This window comes from Camelus dromedarius, chromosome 32, assembly GCF_036321535.1.
Source record: "Camelus dromedarius isolate mCamDro1 chromosome 32, mCamDro1.pat, whole genome shotgun sequence".
NCBI classification, from domain to species: Eukaryota; Metazoa; Chordata; class Mammalia; order Artiodactyla; family Camelidae; genus Camelus; species Camelus dromedarius.
In genome coordinates this window covers 5,441,524-5,464,820 of record NC_087467.1, presented here as the reverse complement: position 1 = coordinate 5,464,820, position 23,297 = coordinate 5,441,524, and the positions used below count along the sequence as shown (strand labels likewise).

Sequence of the window (23,297 nt, the reverse complement as noted above, 5' to 3'; positions counted from 1 at the left end):
ATGAGAGGTCTGAGCAAGGGAAGCAAAGCTTTCTCCGGCCACTTGTCATCTCCCCTTCCGATTCTCCTGCTCCCCACCACCACCAGCAGGACTTTTCTTCCACGCAGGCCCCAGAGTCCTCCTGTTGCTCTTGGCCTCCTAGTACCCCGCTCAAACCACAGTAATCTGGACCACCCAGGCCCTTATCACCTCCTTGGGAGTTCCCTCAGCTGTTCCCCAATTAGGGGTATTACACTCACTTAGACCTCCCTGGCTTACCTTTGCCAAGTGTAAGTAGGCCCTGGTTGGGGTAAGAGGATGCACGCCTTGAACCTGAAGAGGTGAGAGCTAGATCCATCTTAGTTGTGCTCCAGTGATGCAGGGGAAGGGATGTGTCTGTTCACGGTTGGCCTGAGCTGTGGGTAGACTCCAGAGGGGTAGCGGCAATGCAGAAACTGAGTAGGGTTAAAGCTCAGAGGACAGCTTAAGCGACACTTTTCGCTTCAGTGGTTTAAGCTTAAATGATTACTAAGTTCGGACCTTAGGCCAGGTACCACCCCTCCTTGGTGCTGGGCATTCCTCAAGCAAGGAAACATTTAGTCTCTGATCTCACAGAGCTAATATTTATACAGGAGGAGAGTGTCTGCAAACAATAGACAATTAAACAAATAATGCTACCTCGGATGGTGTTTTTGACAGTTGCCTCCCGGAGGAACTGCCCTGCTCAGAACTGGGGAGGGGGGAGGGTGTTGGGTTTCCTCTGGGCAGTTTGCACCTTGGTATGAGGCCCAGGACCCTGGAGCGTCTGGAGCGCATCACTGTGACATTTCCCAAAACAGCACTGGGCAGTCCTGGTGGCAGAGTTTAAGGTCGGGTCTGATGGCACCGCCCAGGCTGACCCACACTCCTGGGTGAAAACTGAGGCTGTGAGTCCAACGCAGCTCTGTGGAGAGCACGTGATCGAGACCTGGCCAATCAGAGCTCAGAGCTTAGTAAGGGTGGCGCGTGACCTAAGGTTAGCCAATCAGAGCCCACTCCCGCACTCGGTAGGAGGAGCTCTTTTTCCGCGGGAGTTGCCCCGCCAACGGCTGCGGCGGGCGGTCTGTGCTCCCCGCCAGGAGGGCGGAGCCAACCCGGAGGCGAGCGGAGCCAGGCAGAAAGGGCAGACATCGGGTCTGAGGCCAGCGCGCCTTTGAACCTTTCGGTTTCATAAGCCGGTATGTTCCATTTTACTTTATCTTTTCATTTTATTATTTTATTTTATTAATGCTTAAGCCGGTTTGCGTAGGTTTTTACTGCTTGGCCCCGTAAGGTTTCTCTGCCCACGCATCGTCATCACTGCTCCTCTCCCCCTGGGCCCTTTTGCTGCCCAAGTGTCCAGGAACCACCTGCTCCCTCTTCTTTCTGTCAAAACACACCTTTGCTGTGCTCCGTCTCTTCAGGGCCCTGCCCTCTGCCAGGGTTCATTTGATTAAGTGACAGTGGGATATTTGTGGCTAAAAATTGCTCTGGCCATCAATAATCTCGAGTGTTTTCTTTTTTTTTTTTCTTCTCCATTTGCACTGCAGTCCTTCATGCCCTAACCTATGGCTCTGGTCACCTCGGGGTGGAAGTTCAGGCACGGTGGCAGGCTGTGGGGAGATGGCTTCAGAGAAGTTCTTTGGCTGGTGTTCTGTTTCTCTGCCTGTGTCGATGACTGAGGGTTCCTGGCTCAGGGTGAAATGCTGGGGGCTTTGCCATTGCCAGGAGGTCATGTCCTTCTCGTAGAAGGAGGGAGAAGGATTCTGAAGGGAAAGCTTTTGGAACCAGGCATCCAGTGAACCTCTGAGTCCTGGAATGGCCTGGATGGGTCAGTGACTTTGCAGGGTGTCACTCTTCTCCTTTATAAAATGTGAGCTGGTCCCCAAGTCCTCTTCCAGCCCTCATGTCTTGGGTGGGATGTCTGTGACTCTGAGTGACCTGTGAGCCTTTGTGTTTTAGAGTGGAAGTGTCCCCGTGGGAGCGTGTGGCATATTTAAATGGAGACTTTTCACAATCCACTCCCAGTGTTCTTGCTCCCTTCTGCTGGTGTCGGGCTTGTTCTGTGACTTACCCATGTTCATCCCGCACAGGGCAGTGAGTGGGCCGTGTAAGGAGGTCTCAGATAGCTGAGACCTTGAAAGAAGTACCCCCTACTCTTGATCTGTGTTCTCATTTGTAGAAGGGGAGTAAGACCATTTTCGCTTTGTTCACTGGTTGTGTCTTATGTGACACATCACATGCAAACGTAGTGGAGAGATCGAGGCTGTGTAAAAGTGCCAGGGAGCTCTTGGCTTTTGGCTTGGAGGAGGCCAAGGTGCGTCTTTCTTTGGTTCTCCTGAATCTGGGTTCATATACCCCACCTACTTCTGCCGTGCCACCCAGGTTCGACCCCAAGGAAGTTAAAGTCATGTACCTGAGATGTATCTGTGGGGAAGCCAGTTCCATGTTTGTCATCAGCCCCCTGGACTTTGTCCCTAAAATGTTGATGATGATGTCACTAAGGCAGCAGGTGGCTGGGCGGGTCTAAGATGACAGTGGAACTGACCACTCAGAAGAGACAGGCCCAAACTGGTACCTCTGCCTCTTCCCTAATTATCATCAAAGTCCTCAAGGAACCACCCAGAGACAGGGGAAAGCAGAAAAATATTAGGCTCAGTGGAAACACCACTTTGGATGACACTGTCAATGTCACCTGACAGATACAGCACTAATCCTCAGCCAGAGAACCCTCTGGAGCCATTAAAGAGATCCTGGGAACTGTGCAGTCTGTGGGTCACAGTGTGGGTGGCCACCACCTTCATGACATTGTCTATGACATGAACGGTGGTGCCATGAAATGCCCAGCTAGTTAAGAACTACAAAGGAAAAGATCTCAATAAAGGTTCATTTCACAATCAGAAAAAAAAAACAAAAAACCCCAGGGGAAAGGGTTAAATTTTAGTAATATACATGGGAAAACAGGGTTAGTCTTCTGCCACATCCAGGAAGCTGGCGGTGCAAAACCCTCTCTGACAACGGGTAGTGAGATGGGGCTCAGAGAGGGAAGGATATCGGCTCAGCCTTGCACAGCATGTCTGTGGACCGAGGTGCAGTCTGCGGGCAGAGCAGGAGGCCCTCCTCTGGGTGTCCTGGTGGCTTACTCTCCCGACTCCCAGGTTAGAGATTTGAATCAGACACAAGGCAAACGCTTAGGCAAGGAAAAAGCGTTTCGCCAGCTTGCTCCACAGGGAAGGAGAGTCTGTGATACGGGAAGAGGCCGAAAATAGAGTGCCTCAGGGAAGACCAGCCGGTGACTAACTTGTGCTGGGTGTGGGAGGCCTCCTCCAGGAAGACGGGAGTTAAAATGAGAATAGGACGTGGTCGCTGCTGGGCTGGACTGCTGAGCGCAGACGCTCTGGGCTGGGATTTGGAATCCGTGTCACAAGAAAGGGGTCCCGCTGGAAAGGCTCGTTTAGCAATGCCGTCCTGCTGGGGTCTGTGGAACATCCTGACACAGTCCAGGGCTTGAACAAGGGCCAAGGATTTATCCAGAAACAGCAAGCCCTGTACAAAGGCGATCCTGGATTTAGAACAGATGAAAGGTACTTTGAGGGAGTTCAAAGAACGGGCACATGCTCCCCAATGGCTTCTTGCTGGATATTTTGAGAGGTGACTGGGGCACACTTTCCCTCCCAGCTTCTCCCAGGGGCCTTTTCCAACACGGTTTCTCTCCATTAGTATATTCCAGAGCTCATGGGCTTGGAATTCGTAATATGGAAATTCCTGCAGTGGTGGGAACAGGCCTCCCCCAGTTGGGGTTTGCTAAGGCCATTATTCTGATGATGTTAATGGTGATGATAAATTGGCAGTAATGATGGAGATGGGGAAAGTAATGAGGCCAACCTGATTGGGTGATGTTGAGAAATCTAGGGAACAAACCTTAACTTTGCTTTCTTGCCTGGGACCAAAAAAAAAAAAAAAAAAAAAAGGAGTCTACCTCTGGGAAAGGGGAAACAGAAAATACTTTTTTCTGGGGTCAATTGTGACGTATACCAAGTATATTCCAACATGGCATCAGCTTTCTGGTGGGTTATCTCGTGAGTCCCGAGCAGCATGTGTTGAGGTACAAACTCAAGCTGATATTAGTGGCTGTCACCAAACCAGTGACCTCTCAAATGCAGGGTTAATACAAGAAGGAGCCAGTCATCCTTGTTTTCCTTCTCTGAACAGTGTCTAAAGAGGAGGGATGTGAGAAGTCAATCATCAAACACTTTCTTCAGGATCTGAGACAATCCCACTGCCTTCTAAGAGCATTTCGTTTGTGGCTGTGCTTGTAGTAAGTCCTTTACTTCTGTATCTCCATCCTTGAGCCCTTACAGCCTTGCTTTTCCAAGTCACTGGGTCCAGCTGGTGAGATGACAGCATTAAGGCAAAGGAACTGTGAGGTCTGACACTTGCTCATGGTCCCAATGGTACCCCCAACAGCAAGGGACAAGTTAAGGTCTCTGAGGGCTAGTGAAAAAGGGGGTGACACAAGTTCCAGATAATCCCAATTTCACTGATTACCAAAACATTAAAAGGGAAAAGATGAACAAAATTTAATCAGTTACCATCAAGTAAAGTGAGATCCTGGCAGCATCACCCAGTTTTAGTGAGATTTTGCAATGTGTGATGCTTGATTTCAGAGTTCCTAGCCTTCTCTTCCTTTAATTCTTCCTTCTCTGTGGCTGTCCTCACCCACAAACCCTTGCGTCAGTTGTGCACAGTTATCCCTCCAGTCCAGGGACAGACTCCCCGGAGCACATTCTGTGACTTTAGGGCAGAGTAACAACAGTGCTGCTGCTGGTTCTGTCACACCGTGAACACGTGCTCCCCTCCTGGGGGAGTTTCTCTTTAATGAAAGAGCCTGGAGAGGAAAGTGCTTACCCCATGAGGGGCTCTGAAATTGCAGATGAGCACAGGGAAGGTCCTTTGCCCTGCCAGCCACATCCCGAAGGTGGCACCATGTGCTAGGGCTGTGGCCGTGATGGCTTAATGGGACTGAGGACTCAGCCCAGTGGGGCTGTAGCTTACATCCCTACTGACTGGGGGTATAAAGAGGGCCCGCCTTTTCATAGAAAGTGTCTTCTTGCTGAGAAAAGGATAAGGTCAGAGCCGTCAGTTTCTTCATCGGCCCCTTGGTTCATTAGCTCTTCCTTTTTAGTGGGTGAAACTCTTCTGCACACTGGGGAGCTAGATGTGTAACTGAAAAGAAATTATGCAGAAAAAAAACAAAGTTTAGACTATAAAAGGATAAAAAAATTTGCTTTTCTGGTTCTCTCAGGTCAGGAGTTTCTTAAGAGGACTCAGAATGTGTAAGTTTGGAACTAAGGAATACGAACTCCCATGCATTCACTTCTTCATTTATATAACAAGTATACATGGATTAATTTTTATAGGAATTGGATGGAAAGTGTTCCAGAGAGGAGGTCTGTGAGGTAGCAAAGAAAAAAAGGAAGTAGAAGTAAGTTCTAGTTATCAATTGCCATGTGACAAATCTCCTCCAAACTTAATGACTTGAAATATAACAATTATTTTATTGTTATCGTCTCTTGAAGTTCAGGGATTGACTAGGCTCAGCCAGGTAATTCTTGTTCAGGATCTTTCGGGTAGTTTCAGAAACATAGTTGGATGGAGGTGGCGGGACGGAGGAGGGTGGAGGCTGGAGTCTTTGTAAGGCTTTTTCACTTGCGTACTGGTGGTTGTTGCTGGCTGTTGACTAGAACTTCAGCTGAGGCTCTTAGCCAGCTGATCACCTACGCTTGGACTCTCCATGTGGCCTGGGCTTCCTCACAGACTGGTTTCCAAATGAAGAGCATCTCAAGAAAACTGAGTAGAGGCACTGTCTAGCACTGTCCTCTTGTATGTCCTGGCGTCAGGAGTCACATAGTATCACCCGATGTGGTCACCGGGCAGGGATCATAGACTCTGCCTCTTCATTGGAGGAGTGTAAATGCCAGTTGTAAGAAGAACGCATGGGATGGGAGAGCTTTGCAGCCTGTCCTGGAAAATACACTTTACCATGGGTTAGGTAGATCCAGGTATGAGTGGTCTTGAATGAAATCTTGCTGAAGAACTCATACTAATTAATGAAGACTAATCTGGGGTAGGTGGTCAGCAATACAAGAAAGCATATGATCAAATGGGTGATTGTATAGCTTGGATGCTTATGGTTAAAAAAGGGCGAAGGATTCAGTGAGTTCTGGAGTAGTCAGGGCAGACTTCATGGAAGAAGCGGGACTTTGAGGTGACTTTGAAGCCTGGGTTGGGTCCATTTGGTTATGTTGAGTTTACATTCATTTTCCTCCCACCCCGAAAAGAAATCATAATGAACAGAATTATAATTATTGGTAATTCCTCCTATTACCAATGAGATAACTACATAACATTTCCAGGTACATCTCCCCCAGTTTATTTTTTTCCTGGGAATGTATTACAAACTTGGAATCCTGCCTAGCCATTTGGCTTAAAATATTTTGTGAATATTTTCTTAAACTATTCGATATTCTTCTAAAAGTATCGTCTTGAATGGCTGCGTAACATTCTATCCTGTGAATATGCTATGATTTACTCTTAAATCTCTTACTGTTGGAAATTTAAGCTGTTGCATTTTTTTTTTCTGCTGCAAAAAACACTGATGAAAATCTTCATGCAGAAATCTTGTGCTCACCTATGATTTTTCTCTTAGAATTAATTCTTAAAGGTAGAATTATTGGTCAGAAGTTATCCATATTTTAAAAACCTTTTCCATATCTTGTCATAGTGGCTTCCAAGACAGGTTGTATTTGCTCCCTGTGCTGCCCAGGTGAGCCCCCATTTATTGACTGGTTTACCAATGCTGATTGTTTGTTTTTAAAAAAAAATTTTTTTTAAGTGAGTTATAGTCAGTTTACAATGTCGTGTCAATTTCCAATGGTGGTTGTTACTGGCTGCAAAGGACAGTTTCCTGTTTTAGAGACCAAAGTGGAACTTTGGGCTTTACTCTGATTTTATGTGATTATTAGAAGGGTAACATTTTCCCATATATTTCTTTATCATCTGGGTTTGTTAAAAAAGTGATTTGCGCATTTAAATCCATTGCCCATTTTTTTCCCATTGGAATTTTCCTCCTATTGATTTCCTCCTTTACCAATTATTACTCTTTTGTTTAGCACATGTGGTGCAGTTGTCTGCTTCTCGTGTGATCTTTTTGTTTTCCAGGTTTGTTTGTGATGTGTTTTTTCAGATGTAGGGAGGTTTTTAAGCTTTTGTGTGGTCAGATCTTGTCATCTTTGCTCTTATGTATGAAAGGTCTTATTTACAATAATAACCGATTAATTTGCCCGTATTTTTCCTTTGTGTCCACAAACACACACACACACAACATTGAGTTCTTGAATCAGTCTGGACTATATCTTAAAATACATTCTGAGTAGGGATCTCCTAAAGATTGTTTCCCAAATGTTTACCCAGACGTAGGATGACAGGATTTAGGTCATTAGAGGGAAAAGCCTAGTACCTTGAAAGGGAGAAATTATGTGATTCTGGCTGAAGCAGGAGGGGCGGTGGTTGTAGGGGTGGCATGGGGGGCAGAGCAGGTGACTGCACTAGAGGACTGAAGGATCTGGGATGCCAGGCAAATGAGATGCCTTATGGGCACTGAGAAGCATTGCAGATTGGGGAATAGGGAAATGATTATTATTTTTTTTTCTGTTCCTGAACATCTCTCGAGGACTTGCGAGGAGTCAGGGACTCTGGTACATATACATAATATTTCATTTAATTCTCACCACTGCCTACAAGGCAGGTACTATTATTATCACCGCTTTATAGATGAGATGCTTGAGGCTTAGTAAATGGTAGGGCTGGGACTGAGTCCAAATCTGGCTGTTTCCAAAGCTCTTTGTTCAACCACTGTGCTTATACATTTCTCAATATAATTAAGGTAAGAGTTTCAGAAAGTTAATCTGGAAACACTGTATAGGTTAGGAGGGACAGGGGAGTGATTGAGGTCAGGAGCTTCTGAAATATTGGGGGGCACAGTGATGAGAAGTTATACGGAGGTGATGAAGCTGGGAGCAAGCAATGCAGGGAGTGGGAGGGGAGCTGGCTGGGTTGAGTATCCTTCAGTTTTGGCTCCTATTCTAAATATTTGATGCTCCTCTCAGACTTACCCAGGGTCTTCATCAACTGATCTTAACAGTTACCTCTCTCCTGAGACTTAAACAGAAATTTCCAAGGACCAGACATTCTTGTGTAGAAATTGGAAACAGGACCAAAATTCTTTTTTTTTCCCCATCCATCCAAATCCTTGAAGGAAGCCAGTGTGATGAAGGGAAGTTTTTCTCCCCCTAGGAATGGAGCTGTATCTTCATTGCTTCCATAAACATGAACGAAGCATACATTGGGCACATGCCTCTCCTGTGAAGGATCCAAGACACATTAAAACAGAGCCTGCCCACATTGGGGTGAGAGTTGAGCCAAAGTAGTAACTTACATGTACATTAACACCATACATATGTAAGTGATATCATATGGTATTTTTCTGGCTTACTTAGAATGACAATCTCCAGGTCCATCCATATTGCTGCAAATGGCATTATTTTATTCTTTTTTATGGCTGAGTAGTATTCCTGTGTGTGTGTGTGTGTGTGTGTGTGTGTGTGTGTGTGTGTGTGTACCACATCTTCTTTACCCAGTCATCTGTTGACGGACATTTGGGTTGCTTCCATTTCTTGCTATTGTAAATACTGCTGCTGTGAACATTGGGGTGCACGTGTCTTTTTGAATTATATTTTTCTCTGGATATGTGCTCAGGAGTGGGATTGCTGGATCATATGGTAAATCTATTTTTAGTTTTTTAAGGAACCTGTGTACTGTCCTCCATTTTGGCTGCACCAATTTACATTCCCACCAACAGTGTAGGAGGGTTCCTTTTTCTCCACACCCTCTCCAGCATTTATCATTTGTAGACTTGGGGAGTGATGGAAATGTGAGCTATCTTGATTGTGGTAGTGGTTTCATGGGTGTACACATCTATCAGGATTCATCAAATTGTACATCTGAAATATGTATAGTTTACTGTACGGGAACCAGACCATAGTAAAGGTTAAAAAAATTGTACGAAATGGAAAGTTCCAAATCTCCCCAGAAGAGGCATAATTAATGGGTGACAGGAGGTCTGAGAAGAGAGAATTATTCTTGTTGGGAAGACCGGGACCAGACAGAATCATGAACTAATAACTGGTTTCTAAGTCGTGCTGGGTTTGCTAGAAGGAACAGACAAGAATCTTGTGTAATGAGAACTTTCATTCTTTTGTTTGCAAGCCCTGCGACCTGCCCTCCTATGGTGCGGGGCACCGGTGACTCCCTGGCATTTGTCCCTCCCTCCCCAGCCCCCAGGTGGTTTACTTGCCAGTCACTTGGTCCTGCCTGCTGTAATTACAGGAAAAGAAGCACCCCAGTTGTTTTCTTTCTTTATGCATCTAAGATGTTCTAAGAAAGAAGACAAAAGAAGACGAAGAAGAAATAAACTGCAGTTCAGCACACAGAACATGCATCTTTATCAAAAGAATCACAGAATGGATGCTGCTTTTATTCTCCACCCAGGCACACACCGAAGTCCTAACTCTTTTTCCGAATCTGCCCTAATAGCTCAGACTGCATAGATCATCCACAGCCCTTATATTTATAACCCCAATTTGGTCTTGCGGTTCTTGGAAACAGAGCAATCATAAATAGGCTTAGGACCCTACAAGTTGCCTGCTGGGGCTTTTTAAAAATTTTTTTTGGCCTCACCAGACAGGCTCATTGAGAGAGAGAGAAGGACCCTCACTCCTTAAGAGGTCCTGGGTTGGAGTCCCAGCCCTGTACGTTCCTATCAATTTCAATCTGTTACGAAACTTCTCTAAGCACCAGTTCATGACTCTGTGAAAAGGGCATAAACATAGCACTCACTTCACAGGAATGGTGTGAGAATTACGAGAGGTTTGTGGAGTAAGCATTCAAGACGTAGGTAGGGTTCACGCAGAGTGAGGGCCACCAGAGGCCCAAGTTAGCTGCAAGTCAGTCTGTTTCATTGAGCTTTGACAGTGCAGGACCATTTCCCTTTGGACCAGGAATTCTCATTACATGGTTGCTTCATCACAGTGTTTGGAATGGGTCTTTCCCATCTTGTTCCAGGCCGAGTACATCCTGATGAATATGTTTGCATTATCATTTGGAGTCTGAGGTTTGGACACGTGCCCAAGGTTTAGGAACTGTAAGTCCGAGACTGCAGACTGGCCAGTGTTTCCCTTTTCCCTGTACATAACGCACGGCTCATTCTGCCGGTCTTATTTATACCCATTACTAGACACTGAGCTCTAGACGGGAAGGGATGAGTATGTGTCTATGTATGGGTATGTGTCTCTGTATCTCAGGGCTCCCCAGACATCGCATAGAACTTGGCATGTGGTCGACGTTCGCTGAGTACTTATTGAATGGATGGCATGATGCTGTAACAGTGCACAGAGATTGGTGTTAAATGCCTTGTTTCTTTATCCTACCTAAACTTCACCACAGCCTTATGAACTGGGTACTTTCATTTCCAGTTTATTAACAGAGAAACAAATATTCTGAAAGGCTTCCCCACTCAACCAAGGTCAAAGAGTGACATGCTTCCCTCTCCATCCATTGTCTCGGCTCATCCTTAAATACCCTGGTTCTCATTATGATTATACCACTTATTAGCCATATGGCACCTGGCGAGTCACACACCCTTATAAAGAATCACATCTTCTTACGACGAGCGCTGCCTTGCTGTCTTGGGAACGTTTTAATAGTTTCTGGGTATTCGCAATCCTGAAAAATAAGTAACTCATCATGATATTGTTTTGATGAAGCCTGAAAATGGCTTGTCTATTTTTAACACCGAGTGGCAGTAACTAATAATATTAGGTTCTGTGATCCTGTTCCGAGCGGAGAGGGAAGTGAAAGGTCACAGGGGTTAAGGAGTGTCTGTGAGGGAGGGCTGCACCCAGCACCCAGGAGAGAGATTGTGCTGTTGTCTCAAGCACCTTGCCCTGAAGCTGGGCGCTCCAGGCCACATCAGGGTCTGTTTCCTGGGAACCTTTACAAGGATTGTCCACAGCATTACTTTGTGATTGTTCTCAGTTTCATCTGGGCAACATCTCTGGCTACATTCTTTTTGTTTTTTCCCTTTCCAATACCTTTCTGCTTATATAGCTCAGTTCTGTCTGAGCATTTCCAGCAACTTTCAAATTATTGACAGAGTGTGATGATCAACCTTTAGTTTTTGAAAGTAAAATAAAGATTTATGAATGAATGAACAAATGAATGAATAAGTGTGTGCACTTAAAGAAGGGCTCAGAATATGTCCAAGTGGTGTGTGGCACAGAACAGGGAAGGCAAGAAGGGGTTGGTGTTGCTTCCTGGTGGTTAGTGTGCTGGCTCTGGGCTCAGAAGGTCTGAGATGGACTCTGGCTTTATTACCCACCAGCCCAGAGATCTTGGGTGGGTTTGTTACCTTTGCGAAGCCAGCGTGAAGCAGTCAGAGCTCTGTCACTGAACCATTGCTGTGTAACAAACCACCCCAAAGCTCGGTGGCTTAAAGCAACAACCATTTTTACCACTTATGTGGCTGGGGGTCCAGCAAGGCAGTCTGATCGAGGCTGCGTTTCACTGTAGTGGCTCCACCTCTCTCATTTCTCTCCAGCACCAGTGGGCCCGCCTGGGCATGATCTCCTGGGAATGACAGAACTGCAAGAAGACAAGAGGAAACATACAAGGCCTTTTAGGGCCTAGATTTGGAACATGATTCTGTCATTTTCACGCATACATCATTGGTCAAAACAAGTCACATGGCCACACCCAAAGTTAAGGGGAGAGGGAGTGTGCCCTGCTCATCATAAGGACGCCCCAGTACTAGAGAGGCTGCAGGTGGGGAGGGAGGTGAAATGTTGGCTCCAGTAATGAGTTTATCATCCTACCTTTCTGAACCATGGGAGAAATGAAAACAATCGGTCCTTGTTAAGGCCCTAGGCTGGTGTGTTGTGAGCATTTCACATGTGGTTGGTAGGCTGCATGTCTTGGAAGCAATACGTAAACTGGAGCTGTTGTAACTTATTGTCAGAAATGCAGATAGGACACCCCAAAGATCAGGACTCACAGACAACTCATCCGGACGGATCCAGTGAAGCAGGACACGTCTGGGCGGCCAAAGGAAGGTTTACTCCTTCCATTGTTCGGAAAAAAAAAATTTATTGAATGCCTATGCGCCATGCACTGCCCTAGGCACTTGGGATACATTTGAGAACAAAGCAGACAAAGATTCTTGTCCATGCAGAGATTACATTTCAGCAGAGGAAGATAAAGGCATTAGAAAAACGGGAACATAAGGAAGTGATACAGTGTGTTAAGGCCGTGAAGGATGGAGAGGATGGTAAGGAGCCTGGGCGTGATGCTGTGCGGGCAAGTGGCAGGATTAGGTAGGGTGGTCCAGTGGCCTTCTCGAGGAAATGAGAGCAAAGACTTCAAAGTAGATGCTGGAGTGAGCCAAGCAGATGTCGAGGAGAGGAAGAATGTTCTAGTCTGGGGAACTCCAGAGCAGAGGGCCAAAGGCAGGCATGCAGAGCGTGCTTGAGGGACAGCATGGCGTTCAGTGTGACTGGAGACCCCGAGCGAGGGGACGAGGAGAGGAGGTGAGGTTGGAGAGGTCATGGGGAGGGGGGCCTAGCCGGTCATTACGAAGGCTTCAGTGTAGTCTTAGTGGAGTGGGTGCTGCTGGAAGGTTTTGAACACATGACATGGTTCCTTTGTCAAATGCCATGAAACTTATGTTTTAAAGCACATGGCTTCTGTGTTAAGAATACTTCCAAGAAGGCATGGGAGGCTGTGAGAGTATTCTAGGAGGAAGGTAATAGTCAACCAGGGTTGGATGGTGACAGCAGAGGTGCTGAGCATCTTGAATTTGGATGTGTTTTGAAATCTGCCAGCAGCTTAGATACAGGGTGTGATGGAAAAAAGAGGCGCCAAGGACGAGTCCACGGTTTTCACCCGAGTAACTGAGACAGGAAATGGTGTGGGTAGCTTAGGGCTGGGGTGGGAAAAAATGAGGTGTTTGATTTTGAACATGCTGCGTGTGAGAGGGTTCTTAGATCTCCATTCAAGTGGAGATTGTCACATGGGCCGCTGGAGACACACATCTAGAAATGAGGAGCAAAATGTGGACGGGAGAGATGCCTTTGGGGCTCATGAGCCCACATCAGTATGTGAAGTCGTGGGTCTGGTCCTGTCAGCAAGGGGTGAGTGTTGGTAGAATAGAGGACCATGGAGGTGCCCCGTGCCCTCAACACACGGAGAGTGTGGCATCCTGGGAGGGGGATAGTGTTGTCAGGTGCTGCTGGCAGGGCAAGGGTGACGAAGCTTGGGAACTGATGGGTGGGCATAGCAATGGGGGGGGGGGTCGCTAGGGATCACGATAAGAAAGTTTGTGAAACGTGGGTTTAAGAGAAAGTCAGGAGTGGAATTTGAGAGAGAACAGATCACCCTTTGGGGAGGCCCATTTGCAGAGACAAACAAATGGGCCAGTAGTTAGAGATCAGGAGGGGGGTCAAGAGAGTTTTATTTTAATGGCAGACATAATGGCCTGTTTATGTGCTGATGGTAATCGTCTAGTAGAGAGTGAAAAACTGATAACGCGGGAGAGGACGGGAGAAAGGATGTGACATGGAAACCACCGAAGGAACAGCTCGAGCTTTTCCGGCTTTTTACTCCCGGTGTTCCTTACCCCGGCAGGGATATTCGATACACAGTTATGAGTCTCTACTGTCAAATGATTGCATCAAGTCCTGTCGGAAGTCTCAGGCCCGACATTAGCTTTAGTGTTTCCTCCGTGTTGTCTATTATCCCTCCACTCAGGGCCCAGCCGGACCAGGGTGGTTTTTAAATATGGAACCCTGGACCATTTTCTGTGCATCCCTTTGTGACGGAGATAGGACCGTGAGAAAGCAGAACTGGGCTCCCTGATCTTAGGCAAACTGGAGATACAGACAAACTCGATTTTAAGACACTGAGGTTGCACGGAGACAAACTGAGACTGAAAGGAATAGGTAGGGTCAGTGGCTTTGGAGATTTGAAAGAGAAATGGGTCAGGTGAGGGCTGTCCGGTTCCGAAGCAAGGTGGGGACAGCGGTGATGGGGGGGTGAGGTCTCCAGTGCTGTGGCTTCCCACCGAAGGGTCTTACTTTTTTCCCTCACTTCACTGGACTGGCATCCAAATCCCACCCCAGAGTCTTCCCCCAACTCCCTCTCCCCCAGTTGAAAGCACCCTCTATGTCCTGGGTGCAGTTTCTCCCTCCAGCCCACATGGGTTGTGGGCCTTCTGTAGCCAAGTTCTTCTCATGTGCTCCAGGGCACTAAGCCCCTGTCTGGAGATGGCCAGTGGGTTGACTCGTACCTGGCCATGCTCAGATGAGGGGATGACAGGGGTCAGCTAGGAGTAAAGTCTGCAAACCGGAAGAGATTTCAGCCCCATCTTCAAGTCAGCTGGAAAAAGGGCAAACTGGGTCCGATGGGGAGATTTCATCCCGACCTTTTATATCTAGTTGATAGAGTGAGGCTGGAATCTGACCTTCCCGATCAGCTGATGTACTGGGGGTCAGCCTTCTCACCTCTGTCTCGTCCGTCCACACCAGGAGCGTGGTGGTCAGCCTCTCTGAGAAACAGTGAGCTCTCGCTCCCTGGGGATAATCTAGTGGAGGCTGGTAGTTACCAGTCAGAGATGCTGGGGATGGGTCTCCTACATCACCATAATGTTCTCTACGGACCCTGTTTCTTCGATGTGATGCGCCCAGCCCCATCTGGAGGGGTGAGTGATGGCTTCCATGATGATTACCCCACCGCCAGCCAGTATCCCTCAGCCCCACTTACTGTCTAACATGTAACCCTCTGGCTGCCTCTCAATTCTCCCAAGTCTGCAGCTGCCTTCAGCAGTCCAGGCTGCACACTTACCACTTCCTGCATCTGAGGCCGGGGCCACAGGGGAGAGATCTGGAGAGGGGTGTCCGGAACAAGATAAATTGAAGCCATTTTGGGGTCACTTCGTGGGTAAGAGAGCATCTGCCTTCTAAAGACCAAACTGAGCCCAGGTGTCAACATGAGCGAGAGGCCACCAGTGGGCGCTTGTATCTGGGTCTCTGAGGTGGGTCTCCTGTTCTGTCTTCACTCCCAGTGTCATCTCTGAATGTTGGTTGATGCCTACATTCCTACTACGAGAACATACGACTTTGAACCTCATTAAAATGCACGTACCCCGGAAAGGAGGCCAGATGTATGTTTTATGACGTCACTCTCGAGTGTGAATAAATATGTCAGTATCCTGAAGGTGCTACTAGGAAGAGGAGGGACCCTGAAAGGCAGCGGGTCCTGCTGCAGGAGAGAGGAGCAGGGGGAGAGTCCAGAAGCTGGTGATTGGCGGGCCCCAGAAGTTTTCCCACCTCCGTTGTTGGGGGGAGGGCACCTGCTCCTCCCCCCAGTCTCTGCCCCCCTCACATAGCGACTTCCAAAAGGCCTTCCGACTCCCAATGACACCCTTGTCAATAAGCTTGCATTGCAGAACCACATTTTGACAACACATTTCCCAAATTTAGTCCCCTAATCCACTCCCAGAATATATTCTACTTTGCACCCAACAGATGGATTAGAAGCTTAAATCTTCTGCTTGTTCGGAAACCAACCAGAAACCAAAAATATAAACACTCACACCCTTGTAGGTGTGAGTGCCGTGGCGGGGGTGAGGGGAGACGCGTGGGTAGGGGTGTGTGTGAGGACGTGTGCATGTCGGGGAGCTGAGCACCGCCGCAGGTGTGGGGACCCGGGTGTCATCTGGACCCAAGCGGGCGGAGGGGCAACGAGCTGCTTTCTATGAATCCTTCTTGGCTCCCGTGATTTAGGTCTGTGTGTACCAGGTGGGTGTGTAGGGTTGTATGAGGTCCAAGGCATGAGCCTGAATCCCGATCAGCTGATGTACTGGGGGGTCACTGCGGAGTCAGAGGCCTGAGCTGGGGGGTTCGAGCCCACAGCCCACCCTCAACACCAGATTCAGAACCAGATGCTAGACTCCAGCCCAGGGCTCACTCCTCTCTGCCAGCTTCTGTTGGAGACCTGGGGGCTTTGAGGGTTTCCCTGTCTCCATTTTTGAGGGGTTCCAGGTTATCATCATGTCAAAGACCACATCTCATCTCCCCTCCATGCATAAAATCTGCTGAAATCTCTGCAAATGTCAAATCTCTGTTATTTTGAAGGTTGCTGGAGGAGGGGGGCAGGTGGGAAGAGGGGGTTCCAGGGGCACTTACGAGGAATGCAGGGGAACACCGCAGAAGCTGGGTCATTGGGGAAAGCAGAGAAGATCTTGGGGAGGTCCCTGAGAAGTTTCAGAATCCCTTCCCCACTATCTTACTTTTTGCCTCATCATTGAAAAATTGCTCAGAAGGCAATAAAAACAAGGTGTTCTAATTAAACAGATTTGTTTACATGTTGTGGCACGAAAAGCTAATTCAATCTGATATACTGTATATTCCTGCTGTACTTTTTCTCCTTTCCTTTATATAAAACTGCCCATTTTTAACTAGTATTGTACTTAAGCATCTTAAAGAGTGTCCTTGATTAAAAGAAGACAAGCAATTTCCTACTTCCCACAGCTTTCAGAGGGTTGTGTCAACAGGATGGGAAGAATCGTGGTTGCGGGCAGAGGCTCCGTGACATTTCCCTTGCCATTTCTCATGACAGTTCTTGCCGGAAACGTGGGCTCTCCTGCCAACCAGGAGCCCTAGGTGGGCTTCCCACCGGGACCAAGGCACAGAGGACAAGGGTGCTGAGAGTGGGTGGTTCTCTGATCTGCTGTCCCTGCACCTGAGAAAGAGTAGGGGCGTTAGCGCAGTCCTACCCAGGAGGACACTGGTCCCAGTGCCCTTGTAGTCCCGTGGTGTCCTGGGAGAGTCCGCAGAGAGGAGCGGGCATGGAGAAACTTAGAGGCGCATTCATAATGGGATGTGTGTGATGCTGCCTGCACTGGCTCCCCTCCCCATGCCGGTCTCGGGGGGGCTTTCCTCTGTGGCATCCCGCACGCTCGTAACCGTGGATTCAATAGTGGTGCTGATTTATTTCTTCAGAAAGATTTATTGAGATACTCCTCTGTGCCGGCACCATGCTGGATGGGCTGATGATCTAGCCTCCAGTCCCACTCTTCCCCAGCCAAGCCCGCCCAGCCCAGCCCAGCCAAGCCGGGTTTCTCACATGCACTGCTTTCCTCTGATCTCACACCTTCACTCCACCTTCAAACACTGGCTCTCTCCATGGGATACTTTCTTCTCCCAACCTAATGAGTCTCCAGCCACAGTTCAGAGCCCTCCACACTGCTTGTCTCCCGTTGGTCCCCAGATCCACTCCTCGCTTGCCCTCTGCCCTGCTGAATGCCCTCAACTGCCACGCAAGCCCTCTGGCTTCCAATTGGCTGGGCCAATGAGGAGGGACTTAGGGGAGGGTCAAGGAGTTTCCTCTCCTCCTTCCCTCCCTTGGGCTCACATCGCCTGTCATTGTAAGCCCCTGCCCCCGTCAGAGCTCTGCACAAGCCTCTCTCCCTTTCAGTGCCCGTGACCTCTCCCTTTAGCCTGAGGCCAGTCACAGCTCCACTGCTGCTCTCCCTGGCCCTCCTTTGGCTTTCTCGTCACCCTACCTGCTCCGTTATAGTAAATGCTCTGCCAGGAAACCCTCTAACTGGAGTATCCCATCCTCCCCTGGAAGGACCCTGACATACATCCCCAAATCCACCTTCCAGGTGCTCCTCTCTCTTGCTTTGGAAGTGCTCTACGCTTTTTTTTTTTTTCTAACTTGGCACACATCTAGAAAGATTTTCTCTACTCATTCAAACAGTAATTATAATCCTGACATTCTCCTTGTCTCTCCTGTTAGAATGGGAACTCTTCAGAAGAGGCCTGGGAATTTTATTCTCATACCTTTTCTAGGACTGGGTAGAAAGTAGGTGCTCACACAAGTGCCTGTGGGTGGACAGAGGAACCATCACACTAGCAAGGTCAGGCTGGAAGGATGGGCTTAGAGTCAAATTTCAAATTCAAAGATAGGGTTCAAACCTGTTTTCTCTTTTCAGGAGGCTGAACCACCTTGGCCACGTCATTGCTCTTAGATTCTTTAAAATTTTTTTTAATTAAATACATTTTGAGGGGGAGGTCATTAGGTCTGTTTATTTATTTATTATTCATTTTTTTTAAAAGTGGAGGTACTGGGGCTTGAACCCAGGACCTCGTGCATGCTACGCAGGCACTCTACCATTTGAGCTATACCCTTCCCCCCATTCTTAGATTCTTAACTTGCAAAACTGAGATAATGCAAGTCACTGCACCTCTCCAGTTTTCACTTTCATCATTACAAAAGTGTAATTGTGGTACTGATTTTGTGAGGAATCAATAAAATCTGATAGGAGATCATTTCTTAACTCTGTGCATTTGAATTAAATCTCGAGATACAATTTGAAAACTCGAAAGCTGATTCCAAAGTATGAAAACTATGTGTATACACTACCTTTGTTAACAGATTATCATTTATTGAGTATTTTGTGTAGGAGTTTTATTAATGTTTTCTCATTTGATTTTATGCAATAGGCACTAATTACCCCATTTTGTGGAAGAGAAAACTAGTTTTAGAGCTTAAAGAACTTACTCGAAGTCACAGAGTGAGGAAGTGGCAGAGTCCAAATTTATACTCAGGGTGTCCAAATCAGGGCTGCTTCCCCTGGCTGTGTGATTTGCCTCAGTGGGGCTTTGCCAGCGCCTTCAGCCAGAGATGTCTCCAGGAAGCCACCTGTCCCCTTCCCCATGCACTGGGTACTTGCTCGTCTCATTCATCTCCAGGAGGGGTTTCTCATCTGGAACTTTCTTTCAGAGCCCTCCAGGCTGGGAGGTGTGGACAGCTGAGAGGAAGAGGGAGGGAGATGTCTTTCCTTTCTTACATCCTCATCTTCCAAGTGAAGTACTGGTTTTGTTCAAGGCTATAGAAGGGAATCCCAATCAAATCTTGGAGGTGTAGACCATCACCAGAAAGTCAATCCATTTGTATATGTACATGGTGGGCTGTCCAAAGATTTTGAAAAGAGACTCATCGAAGTATCTAGCCCACAATGTAAGGACATTGGGAATTTTATAACAGGAGCTATTAGTAACAGATTGACTCTGACAAAATGCAGATTCCTTGGTGGCAGCCAAGGCAGTATAATGTTGGCGCTATTGTCATTATCTGGCCACCTTAATGTACATGGGTCTCAGCCTCTGATTGGTGCTGTTAGGGCCAGCAGACCCTAAAGCCAGAATAGGCCACAAGACAAAGATTTATTTAAGCAAGAACTCATTTTTGTTGGGGTCATTTTTGTTGGACCAAAAGTCCAGGGATGGGTCAGACTCTGCATAAATTCATCTGAATTCAGAGTGATGCCTGCTTAGATTTTAGGCAAATTTAGGTACCAGCAGACTCATTAGCCTAACCTATTTGGATCGAGGGAGGCAACAGGGTATCAGAGAGAGGGAACTCAAAAAGTCAGAACCAGTGTCTGGGACTCACACCAGAGGGATGTAAATTGGAGTAGGATTCTCAAGACAGACTCTCACAGCAGTCGCAGGGAGGGCATTAAAATGTTTCTCAGGACAGTTGCGGTTGCCCTCTGCCTTGTATTTTAGTACTTGTATCATGGGTGCGGATCCACAGAAGCCAGGTGGGGTTACTGCTACTCTGAAGCATGCTCACAGACTGAATACCATTCTTGATTTGAGGACACGAATTTGAATGGCGGAGCAGGTCTCAGGGAAGAAGGTGAGGCAAGGTGGAAAGACACATACAAACATCACACAGTGGTCTATGATACACAACAGCTGGTCTGGCTTAAGCTTGTAACTTGAATTAGACGGCTGTTATTCAAATTTGACCAACTGGTTCTGGTTATCTACTGCAGAGAACCATAAGGAAAAAGAAACCCGTATTTTATTGATTCTCTGGATTGGCTGGGCTCAGCTGGGTGGTTCTTGGTTGGGGTCTCTTTCCTGGTTGTAGTCAGATGGTGGCTGGTTCTGGAGTTAACTGAAGGCTCACCTGGGCTGGTGGAGTCCTTACTCACATGTCTGGTGCCTCAGTGGGCAGGGCTACCATAGCTGAGGTCCATGTAGTCATCTTTCTTTCCCATGTAGACTCTCCATGTGGCAGCTTGGGCTTCCCACAGCATGTCAGTCTCAGGGTGGTTGGACTTGTTACATGGTAGCTGCCTTCCCCAGATGAAGTGTTCCTGGAGGCCTGGGAAGATGCTTCTTATGATCCAGCTGCAGAAGTCATAAAGCAAGACTCTTATTGGTCAAAAGCGAGTTAGAGAACCAGCCCAGGGGTGGTTCACTGTGGGGCCATTTCTGAAGACTGGTTATAACATATCTTCTCAGTTGTGCGAACATAGACGAAGTATGTAGAGCATTCAGTGCCTCAGTTTCTGCATCTGTGGATTGGGAAAGGAAACTAATGCCTGCTTCCCAGGGTTGCTTACATGTTAACATACACATGTCACGGGATTCCTAGCACAACTAAGGGGTTCGCCCACTTGGGGAACTTATTTCTCATGCGTTGCCTTGATGGAGTACTTGAATTTCTCCCTAATATTTTAGTACGTCTGTGTGTTGTCTTCCCAGCCAAGCTGTAACCTCCTTGAGGTCAAAGATTATCTGACCCTTTTCTCTTTAAATTTCTTTCAGTTGCCCTCAATAAATGCCAACTGAAAGAAAATAAGAAGGAAAAAGAGATAATGGAGCTGGGGACTATGCAAACAGGAACGGCATCTATAATTTTCTTTGGGCCCAGCGTCACACCCAGGCTCCTGGAGAGCTGCCCTTTGCCTTTTCTAGAAAAAACTAATAAGTTTTCCTAGATTGTAAAGGGGCCATTATTAATCTAGTTAATAGATTGCACTGTTTTTATGAGGACTTTCGCCCATTAATTGTTTCCATGCAAATGGATGCCGTTAATTACAAATTAATCTTATCTTTTTGTTAAGGCAGGGCCATCAGGACCTCCACTTGGCAATACTTGTTGGCACTTGATATGAATCAATGCGGATACTTGAAAGTAATAAAACTGCATTTCTTTAAAGATAGTTAATAAATCAGATCTTCATTAATGCAGATAGGCCAGACCCCCCTGCTTGTCTAATTTAAAGAGGTTCTAATTCATTACTGTGATTCATGTGTGCCCCTGGGGACGGTGGCCAGCAGGGCAGGGCACGTAGTAGGCAGTTAATAAATCCTGTATCTTTTAGTTTCTCCCACAGTGGGAGGCTGTCCACTGCTTTCTCCTCATCAGAAAGCATCCTTTAGATCCTCACCAGCCGTGAGACCACTGTTCATGTGGTCATAGTGGACCTAATAAAGAGGAAACATAACCCTCCAGCAAAGTCTGTTGCTCCTAAGTGACATTTGTGCCGGGTGCTCAAGTGTCCTCAGTTGAGAAACTAAGGGTGGGGGACAGCAGGGGCACTGGTGGGGTCTGAGCGATGGCTGTTACTGGTTGAGGCAGCTGGGTGGGGACCGTCGTCCCTCCCTGTGTCATCTACCTGAGTATGTTGTACAAACAAATGGGCAGAGTGACCCAGTTTTTCCCCAGGACCGGTTAGCGATCCATTTTCCAGCGATGCCTCTAAACCATGTCTCAGCCTGTTTCTCTGCACGGGCACGTTTCCCTTGGCAGGAGAGCTCTTCCTCCTCATCGTATTTATTGCCAGCCAGGGACTGGGTCCCCACCCGCCTGCCTCCGGCCCCTGGGATCTCAGGAGCCTAAGCCCTGGCTTCCTCTGTTTATGGAACAAGTGCAGGCCAGCAGAAGCAGGGGACTTGCTCGTCCCTCTCCGTTTGATGTAATAGTCCTTTGCAATGGGGAGGGGTCCAGATCCACCACCAAAACGCGGGGCCAGGTGTGCAAGAGTGGGCGGGCAGAAGGAAACATGGCTTCTGTGTTGGATCTGGGGAGCCGGCAGCGTGATGAAACACTTCCCTCTGTTTCGCCGAATTCATTTCTCTAAAGTTCCACTGTGCACAGAACCATTTGTTTCCACATTGTTTTTATTAAACAAGAAAGGTGAGCTTTATTACTGCGCAAATGAAAGCAGCCGGCAAAGACAGATACTTCCCAGATTCTTATTAATCTCCAAGAGTTATGGGGCCTCTGAAATTAACATACTCCACAGAATTCTCCTAGTGAGTCACCGGGTGCAGCTCTTCTCCCTGTGGGCAGTGGTCACTGCCCTGCCCTGGCCAGCTCCAGGAGGGCTCTGCACGGACTCCAGGACTCCTACACTCTCGCCCTGCCCCACGACCCCACCCTCTCTTGGGCTGAATGTGTGCTAACCTCATGCTTCATTGCACAATCCTGGATTCATGCGTACACCAATTCTGGGCATTGCTGGGAAGTGTGGATTTAGGTGTCATTCACTTCACTTCCATATACAATTAAATATGTATGGATTATTTACTGTCGTCATATGGGAGAGCCTTGACGTCTGTGAGATTATATCCCAAGGCCTTTGTGAGTCTCAAACGCATGGGAAAAACAGTCATGTATAATTCCCTCTTTCTACAAAAGCCGCCAGTCATTCATTCTACACGTATTTACTCATTGCCATCCAGGAGCGGCCCACAGCACTCTCTGCCCTCAGAGAGCCCTGGGCGTGACAAGGAGGCCAAGGAGACATGGGAGAGTTTGAAAGAAGGGATGACAAAAATCTGTCTTACAATTTTCGGGAATACCAGCCACAATTTTCGCCACGCTGTCAGGGATGAAGACTAGAAGAAAGACGACTAGTCAGGAGGATGTTGTAACAGCTCAAGGGGCGGTTAGTTTGACTAGGGTGGGAAGGTGGTGGCAGGTGGAGGAATTCAAGACATGGTATGAAGATGGAGACGACACACACGGCAAGCGCCCATGGCTCCTTCAGACTTCTAACGAGAGGGGTGGGGTGCACGTGGGGACGGATGGATGCTGGCCTGTCGGTGAGGCTCAATCACCGGGAACACGGCTGACCCAGCCTTTTTGGCCCCTGAGGGAATTCAGGTCCCAGCCAAATGGTGACTTCTTGTTATACCATGGGATTCCGGGGTCTCTTGCAAGCAGTCAAAGGTGGAGTAGCAGACTCTGTGAATGCCAGGTCCGCGGTGAATAAGATTTGAATAGCAGATATTAATTGAAAGCATTTTCAAGCTGGTTTT

The 23,297-nt window shown here is 47.6% G+C and overlaps 1 pseudogene; it reads left to right on the top strand.

The window, feature by feature from the left end:
- Nucleotides 1-297: 297 nt before the first annotated feature.
- Nucleotides 298-2,852, top strand: LOC135319795 (large ribosomal subunit protein uL11-like; annotated as a pseudogene).
- Nucleotides 2,853-23,297: the final 20,445 nt, after the last annotated feature.